This window comes from Culex pipiens, chromosome 2 (assembly GCF_016801865.2).
Source record: "Culex pipiens pallens isolate TS chromosome 2, TS_CPP_V2, whole genome shotgun sequence".
Lineage (NCBI taxonomy): Eukaryota > Metazoa > Arthropoda > Insecta > Diptera > Culicidae > Culex > Culex pipiens.
This window is the reverse complement of record NC_068938.1, coordinates 19680111-19703081: the sequence shown is the minus strand read 5'-3', so window position 1 is coordinate 19703081 and position 22971 is coordinate 19680111. Positions and strand designations below refer to the sequence as shown.

Here is a 22971-nt window from a genome sequence, read left to right as displayed (position 1 = left end):
TTTTGAACGATGAATTTACTAAACACATGAATGTTTGACATAAAATTCCATTAAATAAGCGTTTTTAGGAATTGCAAAAAATGTTGTAAGCAACTCGTTGCAAAACTTGATTTTTTCAACACTCGTCGTATTTATCCAACTCGGTAAACCTCGTTGGATAAATGTACAACTCGTGCTGAAAAAATCTTCTTTTTGTAACTTGTTGCATAAACTACTATTACACTAGTTCAGTTGTTTTGCAATCATTAGTTTTCAAAAAATCTACGATCTGAAAAAAACAAAAATTGAATCGAAAAAAAAAGGATTTTGTATCGAAAATTTTCAAAAAATCTTAAGATTTTTTAATAATCCCAAACATGCTAAAAATTATTTTAAACGCAGGAGAATGTATTTTAATTTGATTTCAGCTGGTTGCACTTGAATTTTCATTGAAATTTTGAAGTTTATTGTAAAAATATTTTTTTTGCCCCCTGATTTTTCGGGCCAATTTTGAAGGGGGGTGACAAAAACTTTTAAAAATATTTGTACCAGCCTAAATTTGACTAAGAAACATTGAAGTTGGACCTCTAGTTGCTGAGAAACAGCGTATAAAAAGAAGAAACAAAAAAATAAGTTTTCAAAGTCTCATCCGAACAACCCCCATTATATAATTCCAATATAAAATAAAGGTCCAATTGGGTTCTTAAACTTAAAAAGAGCTAAAATTGCTGATTATTATCATTCATAACGAAAAAGTTTTTTTTTTAAGTACAATGACCAATAATAATTATAATTTCTTATTATTATTTTTTGCATTAAAATGAAAAACGTGATCAGAAATGGTTTTTAAACTTTTTTTTTTCACAGTTGTAATAAAAATTTACATAGGGCTTTAGTACCCTATTTCCAATGATTAAAATTAAACATTTGTGAAATTTTGTGATCTCTTCTGAAAAAAAGAGATGGAAAAATCTCTAAAAAATCTTTTTTGCAATTCCGTCGTGAAACTACTTACTTTTCCTGTCATTCTTGAACGACGAAATAGCCTACTTTTCTGTACCAAAAATAACAGAATCGAATAGCAAAACTTTTCAAAATAAATGCTGAAAAGTAACACTTTTCAACATTTTTTTGATTTAAACGATTTATTGACAAAATACATGAAAAGTTGACTTAAAATTTTACTCAGTGTGTGTTTTTTGGAATTGCAAAAAATGTTGTATGGAACTCGTTGCAAAACTTGTTTTTTTCAGCACTCTTCGTATTTATCCAACTCGGTGAACCTCGTTGGATAAATGTACGACTCGTGCTGAAAAAATCCTCTTTTTGCAACTTGTTGCATATACTACTATTTCGCTTCACCCACGAAATATAGAGAAAGCAAATCACACAAAAGAAAATCGAGAACTTTTCGAAAAAAAATATATAGTTGAAGATTTTTTGTGAATCTCATTGTTAGCAACACTTTATTTTGATTTGTTTACAAACATTGTTCATTTACTAATTGTGACAGGTAATTTTTCTCTTGATGAGCTCCAAAAGATTTTCTTTTAATGAAGATTCTTCCATCACTGGGACTCACATTTTAAAAGGGCGTAATAGTAAATATTTATTGATTAATGTAAACAAAAAGTATAAAATGGACATAAAAATCAAATTTGATTTTTTTGGTTCGCGGACTTTTTTGTCAAAATGTAACTTGTTTAACGGTTCTTCTTATAGAGCCACAGTTGACTCACCAAATCACGGTTGATTTTCTATTTTTGAGATATGTCAAGGACAATTCAAATATTTTTCAAAGTTTTTCTCCCTCGGCTCTGGACGGGAGGGGGAGGGGGGCAAACAAATTAAAAAATGTAAAAATTTGAATAGCAAGCCCTGTTTTCACCATTTGACCGAAACAAGTTTTTTTTAAATGCATTTTACACTAGTTCTGTTGTTTTGAAACCATTAGTTTTCAAAAAATGTAAGATCTGACGAAAATAAAAAAAATTGCGAAAAAAAACGGATAAAGATTTTTAGAATAAACCCAGGCATCTTAAAAATGATTCTAAACACAGGGAAATGCATTTTGAATTGATTTCAGACTTATATTTCCATTGAAATTTTTAAGTTCTTTAAAAAAAATTTGTTTTGCCCCCTGATTTTTCGGGTCGATTTAAAGGGGACAAAATTTCAGCATTTTACAATGAAAACTATTGTTTACAACCGATTGCACATGTTTTCTTCTACACTAAAAAAAATGAGTTCACGTAAACGTGAACAGAGTTCATGCCACCGGGAACCAGGAAGAAAACTGTTCAACTTTTATAGTGCTTTGTTCACGTTTACGCGAACTCATTTTTTTGAGTGTAAGTTAATTTAATTTATTGCAATTTTTTCGCCCTTTGATTCTTCAAGAAATTTTTGAAGAAGGGACAGGGTCAAAAATTTGAAATAAAATTTGCAATTTGATATCTTTCTTTCATTATTTTATTGTCAGATTTTCATAACTGCAAATTTTAGATATTTTTCCAATTTTTTTCGGTTTAAAAATAATTCAATGTAGTTTGTTCTTGAAAAAAAAATAAAAAAAGAAATAAAAATTTACATAACAAGCCATGGTTTCAACATTTTAATGAAAAAAGTGTTTAAAAGTGCATTTTACACCTGCCGAGTTTTTCCTGGAATTAACAAAATTGTAAATTCTCTTGATTTGGTGAAATCTATCTATTTTATCTATCATTATTTGATAGACGATTTTATTCCCTTATTTTATAAAAATATTCTATTGATCAAATGATATATCCATATTATCCCTTTCCCACCTTCCCTTTCTCCTATCCTCATTTCCTCCCCCTCCCCCCTCCCCCTGCACATAAATATTATTATTTGCCAAATTTACACTTACACACCACACCTCAACTGATTCGGAGCGTTTGGTACGGTATGTCCACGCATCCTTCCTCCCCTGATGATTCTGTGAAATGTGATCCGTTCACAGAATCTGTCTCTGCGGTTAATGCAACGCAGTAGGCCTGGCCGCTTTATTTTTTGCTATACATTTTCGGGGTAACTCGGATGTACTGTAATCATTAATATTGACAAAAAAGGACTTGCACTTGAGGCGTAATCTTACCACAAGTTCTACCAGGATGCTTTCTTCGGACTGGCTGCGCTTGTGTTCGATTAGATTAGATTAGATTAGAATTAACAAAATTGTAAATTCATTTTCCGGTACCAGATTTTGTCAATGAGTAATAAATCCCTCTTCTGCCGTTTTACGGCGATATGATGTATACGCCATTTTGGACATTTTCAATTTTATTGTACGGTCTGATAAAGAATCCTAAAAGCTACCTCCTGACGAAAGAATTTTTCAAAAAACTGCTCTGGGGGCCATTTTATTAAGCAAACAAGCAATGATGTATACGCCAATTTGACTCATCATGATGTATGTATACATTGAGAATTGATAGAAGTCAAATTCAATACTATTTGAAAGTTGATTTGAGGTTTTTTAAACCAAATCAAGACTGGGCAATATTTTATTACATAATTTCGATTTAATTCTTGAGGGGACGTCCATTAGGCGTCATCCATAAAGTACGTCACGTTCTGAGGGAAGAGGGGGGTTTTGAGAAAGCGTGACGTTGCGTGTTAAAAGCATAGGGAAATCGTGACAAAGGGGGGTGGAGTAAATTTTGGCTGATTTTAATGTGACGTACTTAATGGATGACACCTTATCCACATCCACGTAGACACTTTTTTGAAAATTCTAGACCTACCCACCCATGCGGACAATTGTTCATGCAAAAAATGTGTTTATGGAGCGTAGACAATCGCTAAGGGAGCGTTCTTTTATTACGTAACGCAAACAGTCGGATTTTTAGACCCCCTCCCCTCCTCGTAACAAAATTTCCATACAAATTTTAAATTTTTTGTATAGAGCGTAACACGGCCTCCGAATCCCCCCCCCCCTCCCCCCACTGCGTTACGTAATAAAAGAACGCTCCCTAATACCCTCCCCACCCCTTAAAGTATCCACGTGGACAATGCATTATGGGATCCGCTCAGCTGTCAAATTAGCTGGCATTATAAATATACCCTACTTTGATCGAGCAATGTATACATACATCATTGGGAAGGAAAAGTAGTGATTTTTTATTGCTATTTTTTCGGCCAAATGATGTTTGTGGTTTAAAATCGTAGAGAAAAGGAAAAAACCAGAAATTTTGTAGGGGCCACATTTTTATTATACTTTTTAACAGTTTCAACAGAGCAGACCAAAAAATAAGCCATTTAAAAATGAAAAAATCAACAAAAACAGAAAATCGTGTCTACAGCAAAATCACCTCAATGGCGTATACATCATATCGCCGTAAAAGGGCAGTCTTGGATTTCAAAGGTAATTCGTGTGTTATCAATATCAAACATTTTTGTTATAATTCCAAAATTTAACGGTTCCTCCAAATATAAATAGTTTTAACTCTTAAATTTAGAATCTTTTGGTTTTTTTTTATTAAATTAAATCAACAACATACCACTATCTAAATTGTTTGGAGGTTTGTATGGACGAACCAATAAACTGTCAAAGTGGTTTACGGATGGATCCAGCTTCTTCCAGCTTACTATTAGGTCGTCACCATGGTTTCCTCTGGACAGGACCATACCACTTAAAATAGCTTTTCGCTAGGTTTCTCCTGGTCCATAGTAAAACAACCAACCAACCATACGCGTTCTCATTGTTATTTTACGAATATTTTGTAGTAGGGATGTTCAATTTGAGAATTACTTTCAAATTTTTAAATTATTTTCAACTGATCAACACCTCAATTGATTTTTCATTAAATTTCGACATAATTTCCCTGCAACTTTGCCACACCTCTAGCGCCTCCCTTCTGCCCCATAACCTCGCCCAACTTTAAGTGGATTACGTTGCCAGACATCCACCTCCGGTAGCGCAGCAACGAACGTGTCGCCGCACACGACCGACCTCTTGCACGCGGACCCAACCAGCTAGTCCATTATAGGACGTGGGGGCCAGGTCACCATCACACTCAATAGGGTTATTGATTTGTGCGGTTTGGTTTGCCCCCCCTTCCGTTACTCGCAAGTTTGTCCTCCCTCTTTTCAAAATATTTATTATTATTTATTTTGTTTAATGAGGAGGAGGGAGGCCGGCCCGCGTTGACCGCGTAGAGTCCATCAGGCATCAATCGAATAACCTTTTTCGAGTGAGTAGCGCAAGGTTCAAATTGCCATATAAGCGCATACTTTCCGGAGCGTGCCCTTTTGGAACCTCGACAGACTGGCCAGTCTGAAAGGAGGTTGAAGTTCGTTCTCCTGCTACTTTAGTATAGTTCACACCCCTTGGAGTAAACTGCGAGGTACAGTTCCCGATAGACAATACGATGAGCTTTCAATGTTTTTTACGAGCTTTGAAGTTGCAAGTTATGCATCAAATTCGCTCGAATGGGGCGCGAAATTGAATTGCACGGAGGGTTTGAATCGAACGAATTCCTGAAGAATTTCGTTTAAAAAATGTCTCGTTTTACTCCAGAAGATAAAGATTTTGAATCCCCGCCTAACGATTCTCATATGGATTTCTGAAGGTATTCATATCATACCAATATCCAAGATTTTGAATCCGTGAGTGATGAATCTCTCATACTATCTGGAATTAAGGATTTTAATCTCTGTGTAATGAATCTCTTATGGATTCAACAAGTTATCGGTAATCCCAATATTGAGGGTTTAAACTCCTGAATAATTAATATCTTGTGGAATCATTGGAAGCACTCGTATAATCCAATATCAATGCTTGTGAATCCCTAGGTAATAAATCTTTCACGGTATTCGAATGTTTCTCGTTTCATCCTTATATCGAAGATTTAGAAGTCCTCATTCATGAACCTCATGAACCTATTATTAATTTCATCCAAATACCGAGATTTTCAATCCACGACAAAAATGTATCTGTTATGAATTTCAAAAGGTATTCGTGCCTTCTAATATCGTAGAATGTGAATCCCTAAGTAATACTGAATCTCTTTTGGAATTTCATTGTTACTTGTATCATCCAATATCACAGATTTTGAATCCCTATGTAATGACTTGCTGATATACCCAGATATTGTAGATTGTGAATGTTTGAGTGAAAAATGTTAAATGTATCACGATAACCACGCACCTTTGAAAAGTTTTTTCAACATTCAAGATCATCTCAGCTTTAAAGCTTCTCAGCTTCACCGCGCTCAAAGTGAACTCCATCACCGGCTCACGTAGCACCGTTTCGAAGCACACAGTCAAGACTTAATTGATCTTCGCGTACACCGTTGATGACTCAGCGTCGATCCTCCAAAGTCGGACCGAGGTCCCACTCTGTCCATATTGACCAACCGCGCGCCGCTCATGTCCGACGTTGACGTGCTCCGCTGTCTGTTTACGTCCTTTCATGCGTGCACTGTGTAGAAGAAAGATCTGTGTTTACAGTCGCAGTTCCTAGAAAGGACATTGACGTCGATCCGGGCGCGTACGTACTGGTTATCGCTGTGACTTCTGTAATCCCGGGTATTGCTGTAAATGTGGTCATCGAAGATGATGTTGGCAATTACGTGGACAGCTCGTTATCAGCTTGTTAACGAAGTTTCTTGCGTGCAGGTCATCGTGACTTCAACAAGCTGCAAAAATCCGTACGCCACAGAAGAAAAACCAGTCCTAAATATCAGCAATTTACATGCGCCAGCGAAAGAAGGGAAAGAAACGAATCCCATATGCGAGACCTGTCCGATTCGGACAGGTTGCAAAAAAGTTCCGTTTTGCTCGTGGAACCTGTTGGACCTGCTGTTGCAGGGGCTCTCTCTCGAGGGTTTCTCTAGCATCGCAAACGACTCCTCATTTGATAATGAGATTTCGCCTACCTGCTGTTCTCGGTGTCCAAGGGGAAGTTTGGCCAACTTTGAGGGTATGACAAATGGTTGACCCGTTTCCGCTTGATGAGCCGCAGAGTTAAGCCGGAATCTCTTCAATATGTGTGGTTGAGCCGCGGCAACATGAAACGGACCTCGTGGGTTCTTCTTTTGTATGAAAGGGGTTTTCCGAGGAATTGTTGGAACGGTAGCTTGACCGCGAAGCGGAGAGTTTGCCGACCAGTGGACATTCATTGCTCTCAGCAGAAGCTTCTTCAGACGAGATGTTTGTTGATGACTATCGATCTGATGGATGGAATTTTGATGAGACTCACTCAAATAACTTTCTTCTTCGTTATTCTCGAGTTTGATTCATAAAATGAATCAAAAGATGACTAGTTGGATCTTATCATCCGACAAATCCTTCTTGCTTTATAAGTCAATACCGGCGCCCACCCAACAAGAATGCAGTTTAAAGATTGGAAAAAATTCAAGTCCAAAACATGCGCGAGTGACAAACTGAGTGTCTGAGATGTCCATCAACACCTCGCTTAAACATCTCATTTTGATAGTGTTAAGATTCATATTAATTTTCGATGCCTTCCAATCTACGATGCTACAGAGAGGGCTTCAGAAATCGCGACGAAATGAAATGCATTTGAGCTGCCAAGCTATTGTACGGTTCTTTCACTCTTGTTACATGCTTCATGCTGATTTAAGTGTCACTAGACTTGGCCTAACAAATCCGCCGGCATGCCTCCCGAGCAGCGTTGCTATGGGAAACTTTTGCGAACACATTTCAAGCCAATTAAATGTAATCGAGTTTAGGGTTTTGCAGTAAAAATGTACACCGAATAATCATAACATAAAAATAACCAACAAATTCAAAATAACACACGATAAAGACAGAATTCTATATGAAAATGTTCAAGTTAAACTCAAATCAAACGAACATTATCAGGTTAAAAAGCAATCAAATCTTCCACCCAGCAAACCTCTTGATTATTTTCCGCAAGCCTTGGGGGGGGCGCAGTCAATGCAGAGCTCGGAGCTCGTGTGTTGTGCACTCAAACTTCCGAACACTAGCAAAAAACAAGAACGAACGAGTTGGCTGACTGTATAGGAAACGGCAACAATGCAACAATAATGTTGAAGCTAAAAAAGAAGGAGAAAAAATAGACCACGACATCGGGTTGTGCCTCCCAGGTGTTCACCTGGCGAAGCTGGCGAAACATTTGGAAAGGGTCTAAATTAAAATAAAATTAGAAAAAAAATTATTTTTTTAAAAAATACAGAGCACAATAAAATACACCATTATAATTTATTCAAAAAAATAAAAATGTTTTTTTTTTTTCGAAGTGATATGAATTATATCAGGAAAAGACAATACAAAAGTCGAAAAATGTCTATCGGCATTGAAAGGCGTGCATTTGTCAAGGTTTTTCATGTACTCATTTTTGTTGCATTCGTCGTCAGATTTTTCAACTCTTTTGATTCTGATTCCCAGCTATAATTGCCACCTGAGGAGGCCCCCAGCTTGAACGGTTCTCCAAACGACCATTTATTGTTCACAAGCTCAAGAACACCAGTGTCATTATCGTGACCTGATCGATACAAAAAAAAACAGAACACTTTTCGCCTGTGAGTGACACGTGGCCAAAAAGGACACAACCTTGTAGCGTTCTTTTTTTTTTGTTTCGAGGGAGGGAAACCTCCCCACTTCATTACGAAAATTGTCTTCCGAAGCGGCAAAAAGTGGGTCATTTTGCATAAAACTTTATTAAGGTCGTTGACGACGTCTTTTGGAGCACTGCTCTTCCCATCGCAGCACTTGAGAAATGAACATAAAAATTGGACCACCCAACCACTTACAGAATGTGATGCAGCAAGCAGTCAAGTATTTTTTCTTTCGGGGCGAGATAAGGACCAACCGGGGCCATTTAGGAGGCCAAATTCAGAAAAGATGTTTATTATGAAAATGTTTGTCCAAGGTTAAGGTGAAGCCAAATAGACGCTGCGGTAATCAAGTTACATCACTCTGCGAGAGAGTGTCATGGGGAAGAAAGAGATTATATTATGCAGTTGCACATCTGAGTCAGAGGAGCGCACTGCCAAGAACAGAGCAGAGGTCGGCCGGGATGGGAAATCTCAAGTATGACAGGTCTCCGACAGTTTGAGCGATAGTCGATCGATGTTGACAGCTGCTCGAGGTTTGCGGGCTGGAATATGTTTCCACTCGTAATCGATGTGTAACATGATTGCTGTTGTTTGCATTTATTATTCTAGTAAACTGACCAGTTCTCTGAAACTTCCTTATTTTTGTTTTATTGATGTTGATGTTGTTTTATTGATTGAAACTTTGTGGATACTGACCAAAGAATCCATTTTACCTAATTTGCAACTCTCCATGGGAAAAAATGCTATTAAAGATATTAGAATTTAAAGAACAAATTTTCTGATCCATATTGCAGGCAAGGCTTGGAAAGGAAACGGTCCTTGATAGTGATTGCACGACATTTGACAGATCTATGCAGTCAGCATTCATCATCGACAACCATGCTCACACAAAGCGTCCATCATCATCGTCATTCCGAAGCGATCAGTGTACGCACCCAAGCTAGAAACGAACGAAACCGAGATCAACAGTCAAGCAGTCGTCCGACTCGGGGTGTCAAGCTCTTTCTCTCTTTTTCCTCTCTTTCCCTCTCTTTCTTACTCATGCTGTGCTGCGTGGTGACAGCAATCATTTGAAGTCATTGGGAATGCGATCGGAATTTCACTGCACGAATGTTTTGCTAATGAGAGTCAAATGACTGTGTGAGTGACTTCGCGTTGCGCTCATTTTTCGTGTGTGAACGAACGAAAGCAGAATGTCAAAGTCATGTTGACAGAAACAGGGCGAATGATGCGCTCAGTCAACATTAGCTTAAAATGTCGAATGAAAACAAGCACTGAATGCGGGTGATTGAAATTAAAGTGATAGGAAAATATTTTTATGAAAATAAACAACAGGGTCACCACTTTTTTTTTGGTTTTAAAAATTGTTTATTTACCCATTGTTCGTGTTACTAACCTGCTCTTAACAAATGTTATAGCCACTCAAATCCCATTTTTGAATTCCCCGCTTTTTCCCGACTTTTCCAGAACCTCAAAAATAAAAGGCATTTCTTACCTAAGATATGATTAAAAATCAATTAAATGATTAAATGCAAATATCATCCACCGAACAAAATTTCTATTTAAATTTAAAAAAATCCTAATCTAGAGTTTTTTAAGCATTGGTATGAACGACAATAGAGCAGTTCTCTCAGATTTCGGTCATTCGATTTTTTTTTGTATTTTTTAATCCGGCTGAAACTTTTTTGGTGCCTTCGGTATGCCCAAAGAAGCCATTTTGCATCATTAGTTTGTCCGTATAATTTTCCATACAAATGGCAGCTGGCCATACAAAAATGATGTATGAAAATTCAAAAATCTGTATCTTTTGAAGGAATTTTTTGATCGATTTGGTGTCTTCGGCAAAGTTGTAGGTATGGATATGGACTACACTGAAAAAAAATGATAAACGGTAAAAAAAAAAATTGGTGATTTTTTATTTAACTTTTTGTCACTAAAACTTGATTTGCAAAAAAACACTATTTTTTTTTATTTTTTGATATGTTTTAGAGGACATCAAATGCCAACTTTTCAGAAATTTCCAGGTTGTGCAAAAAATCTTTGAGCGAGTTATGAATTTTTGAATCAATACTGATTTTTTCAAAAAATCGAAAAATTGGTCGCAAATGTTTTAACTTCATTTTTCGATGTAAAATCAAATTTGCAATCAAAAAGTATTTTAGTGAAATTTTGATAAAGTGCACCGTTTTCAAGTTAAATCCATTTTAGGTGACTTTTTTGAAAATAGTCGCAGTTTTTCATTTTTTTAAATTAGTGCACATGTTTGCCCACCTTTGAAAAAAATATTTTTGAGAAGCTGAGAAAATTCTCTATATATTGCCTTTTTTGAACTTTGTTGATACGACCCTTAGTTGCTGAGATATTGCCATGCAAAGGTTTAAAAACAGGAAAATTGATGTTTTCTAAGTCCCACCCAAACAACACACCATTTTCTAATGTCGATATCTCAGCAACTAATGGTCCGATTTTCAATGTTAAAATATAAAACATTCGTGAAATTTTCCGATCTTTTCGAAAAAAATATTTTCAAAATTTTCAAACCAAGACTAACATTTTAAAAAGGCGTAATATTGAATGTTTGGCCCTAATCAAACTAATGATGCAAAATGGCTTCTTTGGGCATACCGAAGGCACCAAAAAAGTTTCAGTCGGATTAAAAAAATACAAAAATTAAAATTTAAGAAAAAAGACCGATTTCGTAGAGAATTGCTCAACAGTTTATTGGACCTTTAAAAAAAACTCTAGAAATAATGACAATCAAAGACAAAATATAAATTTAACAATACATTTCTGGAAAATACTTCAAAAAGGCCGGTGATTAATTACCATGTGTAGGTTAAAGTCACCTTAAATAAATAAACAACAAACTTCTAAAATGAAACACTCATTATTTGATTCAGAGTGAAAACAACAACAATCAGTCTTCACAAAAAATTGAAAGATTAACAACACGTCTAATTTCAAATTTTATTTTGAATTTTGCCAAACATAACGTTTTTGTAACTCGTTTTTAATTTAATTGAAAAGAGTAAAAATTACTGAATTTTGAATTTTATTCTTATTTTATCAAAGAACGTTTTAAAAACGATTATTTCTTTTTTCAAAAAGATTCAAAATATCTAAGAATTCGTTTAATATATGTTGTTACCAATTTTCCTTACATTCTTGTTTTTATTTCCAATAAAAGATCCAGTTTTATAAGACATGACTCTACTCATTTTATGCGAAATGTTTCAAGAGACAAATTCTTTAAACTTAGTTGTAATGACATTTTTTTTGCATTTTTTTTATATTTTCTATTTGTTGAAAATTACTCACAACCATTTTTAAAGTAATCAAACATTTGAAAAAATATGCTAAAAGACTTAATAAATTCAGTTCACATTTGAAAGTATTGAACCCAAAAAAGTGCCAAACATGTCGAAATAGTTTTTTTTTAAATATTTAAGCAGTGTGAAATATTTTTAAACATCTTATTGGGTTTTTATTAGCTTTGTTGTTGGTTGAAGTTAAATTTTTAGTCAAACATGTTATTTGAATAATAAACAATACTATGAAAATCTTGTGAAATGCATGCTGTCAATAATCATCCAATATTTACTAGGATTATTAATTTCTTGAACAGTTTTTTTTTTAATTTTAAAATAAGAGCAATTTGTATTTTTTAATCCGGCTGAAACTTTTTTGGTGCCTTCGGTATGCCCAAAGAAGCCATTTTGCATCATTAGTTTATCCATATAATTTTCCATACAAATTTGGCAGCTGTCCATACAAAAATGATATGCGAAAATTCAAAAATCTGTATCTTTTGAAGGAATTTTTTGATCGATTTGGTGTCTTCGGCCAAGTTGTAGGAATGGTTAAGGACTACACTGAAAAAAATGATACATGGTAAAAAAATTGGTGATTTTTAATTTAACTTTTTGTCTCTAAAACTTGATTTGCAAAAAAAACACCATTTTTTTTTTTTTTTTATATATGTTTTGGGGGACATAAAATGCCAACTTTTCAGAAATTTCCAGGTTGTGCAAAAAATCATTGACTGAATTGTGAATTTTCGAATCAACACAAACTTTTTCAAAAAATCGAAATATTGGTCGCAAAAATTTTTCAACTTCATTTTTCGATGTAAAATCAAATTTGCATTCAAAAAGTACTTTAGTGAAATCTTCATAAAGTGCACCGTTTTCAAGTTAAATTAATATTTAAGTTACTTTTTTGAAAATAGTCGCAGTTTTTCATTTTTTTAAATTAGTGCCCATGTTTGCCCACTTTTGAAAAACATATTTTCGAAAAGCTGAGAAAATTCTCTACATTTTGCTTCTTCGGACTTTGTTGATACGACCTTTAGTTGCTGAGATATTGCAATGCAAAAATTAAAAAAAAAAAAAATAAAAAAAATAAAAAAAAAACAAAAAAACTAAGGTTTAAAAACAGGAAAATTGATGTTTTCTAAGTCTCAACCAAACAGCCGACCATTTTTCAATGTCGATATCTCAGCAACTAATGGTTCGATTTTCAATGTTAAAAAATGAAACATTTGTGAAATTTTCCGATCTTTTCGAAAACAATATTTTCAAAATTTTCAAATCAAGACTAACATTTCAAAAGGGCCAAACATTCAAAATCACCAAAAAAATTTTACCGTGTATCATTTTTTTCCAGTGTAGTCCGTATCCATACCTACAACTTTGCCGAAGACATCAAATCGATCAAAAAATTCCTTCAAAAGATACAGATTTTTGAATTTTCATACATCATTTTTGTATGGACAGCTGCCAAATTTGTATGAAAAATTATATGGGCAAACTAATGATGCAAAATGACTTCTTTGGGCATACCGAAGGCACCAAAAAAGTTTCAGTTGGATTAAAAAATACAAAAATTAAAATTGAAGAAAAAAGACCGATTTCGTAGAGGATTATTAATTTCTTGGACAGCTTTTTTTTATTTTCAGATAGATTAAAATAATGAAAACAAAAAAGTGAAGTGCTAAAGACGAGTTAAATGAAATGAATTTTAAATTATACAAAATATTCAAAAAATATATAAGAGTTAGAAAATAATTTTCAAACAAGTATGTTTTGGATTCCCGACTTGTCCAGGTTTTTTGACAAAAAATCACAAATTCCCAACTTTTCCCGATTTTTCACGGCTTTTGGCGAATTTTTCGCGACTTTCCCGTTATTCCATTTTTTTCCAAAATGATCTATCGCAGCAGCTCTATCCCAGTCAAATCAATCCGAATTCTGAAACGGAATCTAATTAGAATCGTACACAAATTCCGGTTCAATCGCAACAACCAGTTCGAACACGGAACCGGATGTTGCGTTTGAAACGGAATTTGTATACGATTCTAATTAGATTCCGTTTCAGAATTCGGATTGAGTTAACTGGGATTGAACACGGGAAAACTCCCCAACAAAGTTAAATCCAAATTGAAAAAAAGACAAAAATTTAAATCACATGTAGTTGGTCGATTTTGTGGAGAATTGCTAAGGCTTTTTGGACCAAAAATAACAAATTCAAATTTATTACCAACAATCTCAACCGCTAAAACCCAAAATTGCCACAACCCATCAACAACCATTTGCCTCTCGACCGCATATTCCGGTTTTCCAACCATGCCGGCCAATAATCGAATCCGCAACAAAATCCTGATTCACCGATTGGCATTCAGGGCACGCACTCGAGTCAGCTGAAGAGAGATAGAGAGAGATCGATTTAACGCTTATCACCAGCCAGTACCTAAACCTCCACTTGAAGCTTCAGCCGAGAAGATGGAAAGCTTCCACGAGGTTCACAGTATCCGAGACGCTTCTTCAAGTTTGTGTCGTAGAGATTAATTGAGTGGAATCGGCATGAAAACAAAACAAACCGAGTTCGATAAGACCTGCTCGAGCCTAAACCTTGATAAGACGCCAAACCAGCTGATAGGCTAATCCTGGTTCTGGATTAGAGGGGGAAAACGAACAAGTTCACCACCGATAAGCTCGTAGTTCTGCCAAGCTCACCGTTGGAGATGCGTCCGGAGTACTTCGAAGTTATACCTTGTAGAGGCCGCACGCGCGATGCGGTGTGCTGATTCATGCCTGAACGACTCCAACCAACTCCTCGTAACGTCTTATTTTGTCCATTTCAAATGATGGCGATGACGATCGACGGTTACATGGTAAGATTTATGCCGTCGAGTACACCGCATTTTTTCTTCTCTGCGCTGCGCGCTCAACTCTCGTTTAAGGTAGAGACCACTTTCCGCGCAAGGATAAAAATCAAGATCGTAAATCGTACTGATGGTCTCCAAGAGGTACTCGTGAACGCGTGTTTTCAGAGACATTGAACTCACCGCTGTCCGAGTGTCGCACGCCTTGAACTGCGAACACAGATCTTCAGCTGGGTTGTAGAACAGCTGTGGTGCACAACTCCCTTATCGATGCGGTTATGTGGTGAAATGGTTTGTTTTTTGATCGCTGCATTAGTACGAACACAAAAACGCATTATACAAAGTGTTGGTATAGAATGTGGGCTTGTCACGCTACGCACCTTTCTGGTGCAAGACCCCGAACATGGTCGCCCGCTACAGTCTACAGCACACCTCGCCAAATTAGAGGTGTAATAATCGATTGAACTGCAATCGAACGCCAACTGAAGAAGTCGTCGTCGCCGTGTACAAGCCGCATACCGACTGTAAGGGCTGGCAATCCGAACCTCCTCTGGGAGTAAATTAAACCCGTACGTCAGACTACTTTATGGCGTTCAGAACGGCTCCGCGGAGTTCATACGGCAGAGTGAAAAGCTCATTACCTGGTCGTACGCTCGTAAATCAGGACTGACGCTAATCAGGTGAACATCTCGGCGGAGGGTTCATAATTGAGTTACGGGGGCCAAGGTTGAAGGGGGAGCAGATGAATTGGTTTGGCACAAATCGGTGGAATGTGTGTAGATTGACCGGTGGCACGCGAACAAATTTTGCGACTGTGTGGAAATGTGTTAATTGGAGCACATTAGGGAAAATGAGGTGGTAATCGAAATCGGGAATGAGGATCAGTAAATTGAGTAGTTTTACTTTTACACAGATCGCAAAATTGGTTAACATGTACATTGTTTCAAAGTTTCGTAGACAGCTGGCTCTGTTGTTGTTTTCGCCAAGCAAGTCTTCATTCTTTCTAAAATTAAAAAAAAATTAAAGATTTTAAAATTTCTTAAATTACAAAAAAGAATGAAATTTCTTAAGCTTTCGAAATTTTAAAACATTCCCAAAATTTACAAAATGTTCAAAAAAACCATTTAGATTTTCTCTTTTGAATTTTTAAATTTTTGATGTTTTTAAACTTTGACATTTTTTGAGTATTTTAAAATTACTTAATTTTTGGAATTATTGAAGCTCAGTTGATGGTTTTCTAAAATTTCAAAAATGTCTTAAATTTCTGAAAAAATATTTTTTAAGATTTCGAAAATTTCAGAATACTTAAAACTTTCAAAATTTCAAAAAAATCCCTGAATTTACAAAATATTTAAAATGAACATTTAGATTTTTCTTTTAGATTTTTAAATTTTGAATAAAAAAAAAGAAAAATAATTTTTCGAGTATTTAAAAATGATTTAATTTTTGGAATTATTGAAGTTCTGTTGTTGATTTTGCCCAGGGGGATGCTAAAGGCCGCCATCTTGGGTGATTGTGATTGAGATTGATACACGCGCAAACTGCGCACAGTGAAAAAAATATTTCTTTTATTAAAAATTCATTTTTTTTTTTAAATTACTGTAGTGAAAGTCACAGGTTACACAGTAGTTAAGTTAAACGTTTCATGTAATAAAAGTACAACATTAAATGAGGTCATCGCACCCATGTGTGCTTAATAATCCCTACTTTAGTAGTTTATTTTGCAAATAAATTGATAAAAATCACCTCACAAACATGCACTAACTTTTAAGGTGAAGCCGTTGATCATTTTCGAAGAAAATTGATCATCACTCTAAAATTCTCTGTAATGAATTCAACTCAACGAATTTCTGCACCAAAATGAATCAGCATGTGCTGGTTGTTGCCTTCTTGAAGCCACTGAAAGAATTTTTGGTCTAAATCAAATGTGTTTCAAAATTTATATAATTTTGTGGTACAATCATTGACGCCATAATTGGAAATCATTGATTAATGACGATTTCCATAACTTTACAACGAATGGGATAATCGTTACCATAAAGGAATCAGCATGTGTAGGGCACTATTCTAAACAACGTGTAGAAGGAATTTTGTCAAAATATAGTTTGCGACGCAAAATTTATAACCTTGAACGAAAAATCATGGTAATGACGGAAGTCTTCACGTTAAACGTACATTGCGGTAAAATTTTACATAAAAACAATAATTACTTTATTTCCATTTTATGCCTGCAGTTTTTGTACCTTTTTTTACAGTGCGCAGTTGCTTTGTTTTGATTCCGTAACGAACAGCTGTTCTTTTGTGCTGGAGCCGAAGTTGACATTTCCCTTTTGTTTTGGTGCCGAAGTTGACAGCTTGTATTGGCTACAGGCGAGCTGCCTGTAGTGAGATATAGATGTCGCCTCCCTGATTTTGTCAAACAAGTCTTTTGAAGGAATGACTTTCAAAAATTTCTCAAATTTCTAAAATTTAAAATTTCTGAATGTTTTGAAAAAAAAATTTTTTTAAGATTTCTAAAACATTACAATATTTAAAACTTCCAAAATTTAAAAAAAAATCCATTAATTTACAAACTATTTTTCTAATAGATTTTTAAATTTTGATTTTTTTAAGCTTTGACATTTTTTGAGTATTTTTAAATGATTTAATTTTTGGAATTATTGAAGCTTTTTTGCTCTTAAATTACTGCTACGCAACCAATCGCTCCCAAATTTTGGGGAGTTGTTTAGGGGCCTAAAAGCGGTTGTCCACGTTCCATTCAAAAAAGTTTTTTTTATGGAAATTGTCAGCGATTGTTGCGATCCCAAAAAAAAGTGTCCTCGTAGTTTATGGATGGTCCCACGCATAATCCAATTTTAAATTTTAATAATAAATTATTCGGCATTCGTATGACAAATTTTTCCTGACTGAAAAAGAAGGGAAAATTGATAGAATAATAGAATGAGTCATAGGCCGATTTTGTCCAATTTTATATTTTCCAAGATATTTAAAAAAAAACGTTACTTAATCCACCCTTAGGTGGTTGGCGCCTTCCTCACATTTAAAGGGTGCTATCCAAAATGCAAAAAGTGCGTAAATAACACTTAATTGCATATATTTTTTGATATCGTTGTCAGATCTTCAATGTTTTGGACGCGTTGGAAAGGTCTTTTGAATACCTATCCAACGATAGGTCGCATGAGAGATCCGGACAACGTTTTCATCAACATATCTGAGATCCGGCCTCCAAAAAGCGTATAGATAACACTTGCGTGCAACTTTTGATAGATTTGTCAGATCTTCAATGCCTTGGACGTGTTGGAAAGGTCTTTTAAATACCGTAAACCGGGGTGACTTTGATAGGATTTCAATTTGTTTTTAGAATATTTTCCAACAGGTAAGGTTTTTCTCAAGATTATTATTTTTAAAACATGTACTGGGGTAGACTGCACAAAGTCCATGCACTATGCCGGAAAAAAGTTTTTTCAATAATGTTTAGATAAATAGTTACGTTAAAAATTCTTAGTTTTAATTCCGGGGTGACTTTGATAGTCATAGTTTTTCTGGTTAGAATCATATTTAAGATGTTCAAACTTTATTTGTACGCTAAATGTACCATCACTAAAGTAGCTGATATAGTCTTTAAGAATAAAAATCAATGTTTATATTTAGTTAACTAAGTGTCTAAGCTTTTTAGTAAAATACATATAAATTTTAGGTAAAATTGTTCAAAAGTCGGAATTTTGCCTGAAATTTGTTAAAACTAGTTTTGTTTATAAAATTATCGATTTATATTGCATTTTATACTGAATTCAAAGCACGAATCACAAGTTTTCACATTTTACATGAAATTTGTTCAACTGAAATTGCCTATAAATTTGGAGAATTTTTTCAATTGTGTTTCAAAAACACATATTATTTATTATTTACAAACTTTTTTAACCTTTCCCTAGTGGAAAATTGTCCAAAGAATCCGAAAATGCATTCCGTTTTCCGATAAAAAATCATGTTCATTGAGAAAATCATGACACTTTGAGAAGTTTAAAATAATGACTTTTATCTACATTTTCTTAACTATAGTTAACTAAGTTTTTAAACTTGTCAAAATTTTATGAAAAGTTCTTCTTGAGATGCTTTGAACGCTTCTCTACCACGGTCAGTATGTTTCTAAACCATTCCTTACGTATTTTAATTGCACTCTTCTTTTTGCGGAAAAATCGCAATCCTATCAAAGTCACCCCGTTTTACAGTACCTTTCTGAAAATATATAGCATGACGGGTTTTCTTACAAAAACCACCCATTTTACAATCTTCCGGACTTTTGTTAAAATCGTTTTTTTAGCATAACTTTTGAAGTACTTAACTAAACTGCATAATTTTTAATAGCGACTTATGGGACCCCAAGACGGATCGAATGACGCCAAAACGGACAAAATCGGTTCAGCCAATGTCGAGATAATCGAGTGACAATTTTTTGATCAACATCCCACCACACGCACAGACATTTGCTCAGAATTTGATTCTGAATCGATAGGTATACATGAAGGTGGGTATATGAGGTCTAATTGAGAAGTTCATTTTTCGAGTGATTTTATAGCCTTTCCTCAGTAACGTGAGGAAGGCAAAACTGTTCTTTGAATTTACTTTCAGTTCCTAATATTTTTCGCGAAAGAAACTATTCTGTGGAATGGTTTTCTGGGGAAACGTGACACAATCATATTTTTTAAAATAACATTTCATTTTTATTTTAAAAGCAAATCTCTTCTGCATTTTTTTTATAATGGAGTACAAAATGTGATTCATTTTTGTGATAGTTTTTCTATGTCTATAAATGTGAACCATGTACCACAATCCCACAACCCGTTTTCCGTAGAACAAAAGTTGTTCATCATGACCTTAGGATGGGGGAAAATACAGAAAGATTAATATAATCTGGTACGAGTGCATTAAAAAAATAAAAATAAAATGGCAGAAGAGCGTTAATTACAGAATATTTTGGGGTGATGATCCAGTTTTTCTTGATAGTGATGGACGCCTGATATACGAACTGTTAGATTTTAATGTTTTTTAAGTTAAATTTTGACTTGAATTACGATGTAAAAGAAGTAAAGTTTTCGTAGAAAAAAAAGCTGCTAAAAATGTTCTCGTAAGATCAAGATAAAATTTGAGACATAGAATCATCAAATTTTTAAATTTTAACCACTAAATTTAAACAATCTGAATTATCTATGCCAAAATTCAACTCCAATGTTCGATCAATTAAAACAAATCTGGAGTTTTTTTTTTTTTGAAAAGGACCAATAAACCAAATTTTCAGTTTTTGCTTTTTGGGTGTTTTTCAATACCCCTGACTCAAGGCGGTTCTAAAAACACCCAAAAAGCAAAAACTGGAAATTTGGTTTATTGGACCTTTTCCAAAAAAAACTCCAGAAATGCATTAAATTTAGTTTCTTGATTTATTCTAAGACTAACCGCCATCCCTCACAAGTGTTACTTTCAATGTCTCACGTAACTTTAAACTCGCAAAAATACCGCCCCAAAATTCCGGCCAAACCAGCAAAATTTACATTTTAACCACAAACGAATCGACACGACGCTCGCCCAAACAACCGCGTTCTAGAGTTCCAGAACCAGAACAAAAATACCAACCAACCAAACACAAACTTTGTTGGGTTGGCCTTTGGCTAGCAGTTTTGCCGTCGCGTTACGCGATATGTACCAAACGCCCGGTACGTGCTGCGGCTTTCGCGAGACTGGCAAAACCCCGGAACATTCGCGCGCCACACTAGTTTGTGAGATAAGAATGCAAATATTGTGGTGTTTTTGTGTTTTGTTTAATAATGGAGAATTTCTTCAATTAGAATGCTTTTAAGGCTAGTTTTTTTTTACGACCAGCGTTGAATAAACCTTTTCTTCTTTTCTGCTCAACAGCAGCAATCAAACGTTAATCAAAACAAAATCCCAACGAAAACTGGTTTGCCAGCAGCCGCCAAGAATAAACTGGTTCGACCTTTCCTCACGCGCTTTCAGCGCGCGATCACGGAATCGAAAATTAGTCCCAACGGCCGGCTTGAGCCATGGGAAAACTACTAAATCTGGCGCGAGTGTATAAACAAAGGAATGAGTTGGGAGGCCCTTTTCTGTATTTTTTTTTTTTTTTTTTTGGTAAGCTTACAACGTTGTAATTTGAACTGTTCTAGGCAACGTCGACGACTTTGGTGTAATTTAACAAGTCGCTCAACCCCGTTTGAAGAATGTGAACTTGTAATCAAGCAAATCTACCTGTTCGCCGTGGTTGAAGCTGTGTTCGTGAAGTGTGGTCCGAGAACGATTCTTTTCCACTTGCTTCTTTCGCTGGTCTTCCAAGTCTTCTTCGACGAGAAGTCGGCGGAATATCCAGGTGCAGCAGCTAGGCCGTACTTTCTTGCTGTTGCTGGCTGCTCCTTCGTTCGTCTAATTGGACTCTCCAGTCGGAACGTTGAACCTGCGCCACGCTACCACACACTTCCGGATGGTTTTTAACTCCCAAATTCGATCACTTTGCACAAATCACCTTCAAATTTGGCTTGCTTCAGCAGAGCTTTAGGCTTACATAAATTGGATTTTCCTCTCTTCTCCTTGACTTGGCTTCGCCAAGAACCACCTGAGTATGCAAAAGAGGCCGCCGCACACCTGAGGCCAAACAGCACAGAAATTCACACAAACACAAACTCACAAGCTGCTTTTTCGCACACACAATCTTCGACAGCCTGTTCAGCAGCAGATCTAGAACTTTTTAAGCTGCGTCAAACAAAAACGCTTTCCTCTGATAACCACCGCACACCATTATCTGGTGCTGCTGCCTCCCCCAACAACCCGTGACTTCCCGGGGCAAGGGGATCCCGCTCCTCCTCTTCCCCCCAAAGAGGAAAAAAGGGACGACGACGCCAGTCAGCACACAAAAGCGATTGATTTTTCGCTGCTTCCCGTCCCGTTCTCAGCAGCAGCAAACTTGCCTTTTCCGCCGTCAATACGCACAATCCCAGCCGGATGTTCCGGAACCCGGGGTTCCACTCTTCTCCTTTCACAAACTTCTTCCTTTATCACACGCTGAAAAAACACACAAAAAAGCTGCACAAGAATCCCACAGACAGCAGCGCGCACACACACACACGCAGACACTCACGGGGGGACCGATAAAAAGAATGTCCGTTCCGCCGTACGAAGAAATACTCCTGCGCGGACACAACCGATAGATTCCGATGAAAGAAGGCGACTGAACGCAGCAAAACGAACGAAACGTTTGAAGTTTCTCTGCAGTGTGCGGGGAGAGAAAGAAGAAAAACAACGTTTGACAGCGAGAACTGTCAGTGTCAGGCCAGTGTGTGTACGGTTAATTTAACTGACACAAATAAGAGAAAATTGAAAAGTTTTTGAAATTATAAATTTTGTTATTAAATATTAAATATAAAAAAATATTATTTGTGATATATTAAGTAAGAGTTTAAATAAAATATTACTAAGGCCGTTGCAAATATTTTTCAAAGTTTATGTCATCTCGTCAAAATCGGGCCGAAAAATCCGGGAGCAAAAAAAGTATTTCAACATGCTTAAAATCTTTAATAAAATTTTCATAATAAGGCTTCCCGCATAGTCATGAACTATATAACTACTTTATGACAAATAGTTACTCAACTATTTATCAAATGGTCTCTACTATTCATTAAATTGTAACCCAACTATATATGTACGATATATCAAACCATTAATTCCATTCCCAAAATAGTTTTGGTCGATTTTACTATATGAGAAATTAGTTGTTAGGCAGAAAACTATATGAGGTTTTCATACATATGTAAATATTTTTATAAACTTGGATTTTACGTCAAATAGTCATTTGGGTCTCGTGGCGCAGGGGTAGCGGCTTCGGCTGCCGATCCCGATGATGCTATGAGACGCGGGTTCGATTCCCGCCTTATCCACTGAGCTTCTATCGGATGGTGAAGTAAAACGTCGGTCCCGGTTTCTCCTGTCTCGTCAGAGGCGCTGGAGCAGAAATCCCACGTTAGAGGAAGGCCATGCCCCGGGGGGCGTAGTGCCAATAGTTTCGTTTTTTTTTTTAGTCATTGCCCAAAAAATTGACTATTCTCTATATAGTTTCTGAAAAACTACTTTACCGACACTACTTTGCCGACACTTTAAAAAAGACCGCAAAAATGAACCCTACAATTGTTGTGATAACTACTTCGGATATAATCAAATTTGATTTTTAAGTTCTATCGATAGTTGGTGAATGTTTACCGC

General features: G+C 35.7%; 1 protein-coding gene across 4 annotated transcripts in view; it reads right to left on the bottom strand.

Annotated features, from left to right (window-relative positions):
* Positions 1 to 21948, bottom strand: part of LOC120432460 (uncharacterized) — a 219040-nt gene extending 197092 nt beyond the window's left edge. For all 4 annotated transcript variants that reach the window (XM_039597677.2, XM_052708432.1, XM_039597676.2 and 1 more), the window contains exon 1: positions 20971 to 21948. The gene's annotated coding sequence lies outside the window, so the exon portion shown is untranslated. The remainder of the gene's footprint in view (positions 1 to 20970) is intronic.
* Positions 21949 to 22971: the final 1023 nt, after the last annotated feature.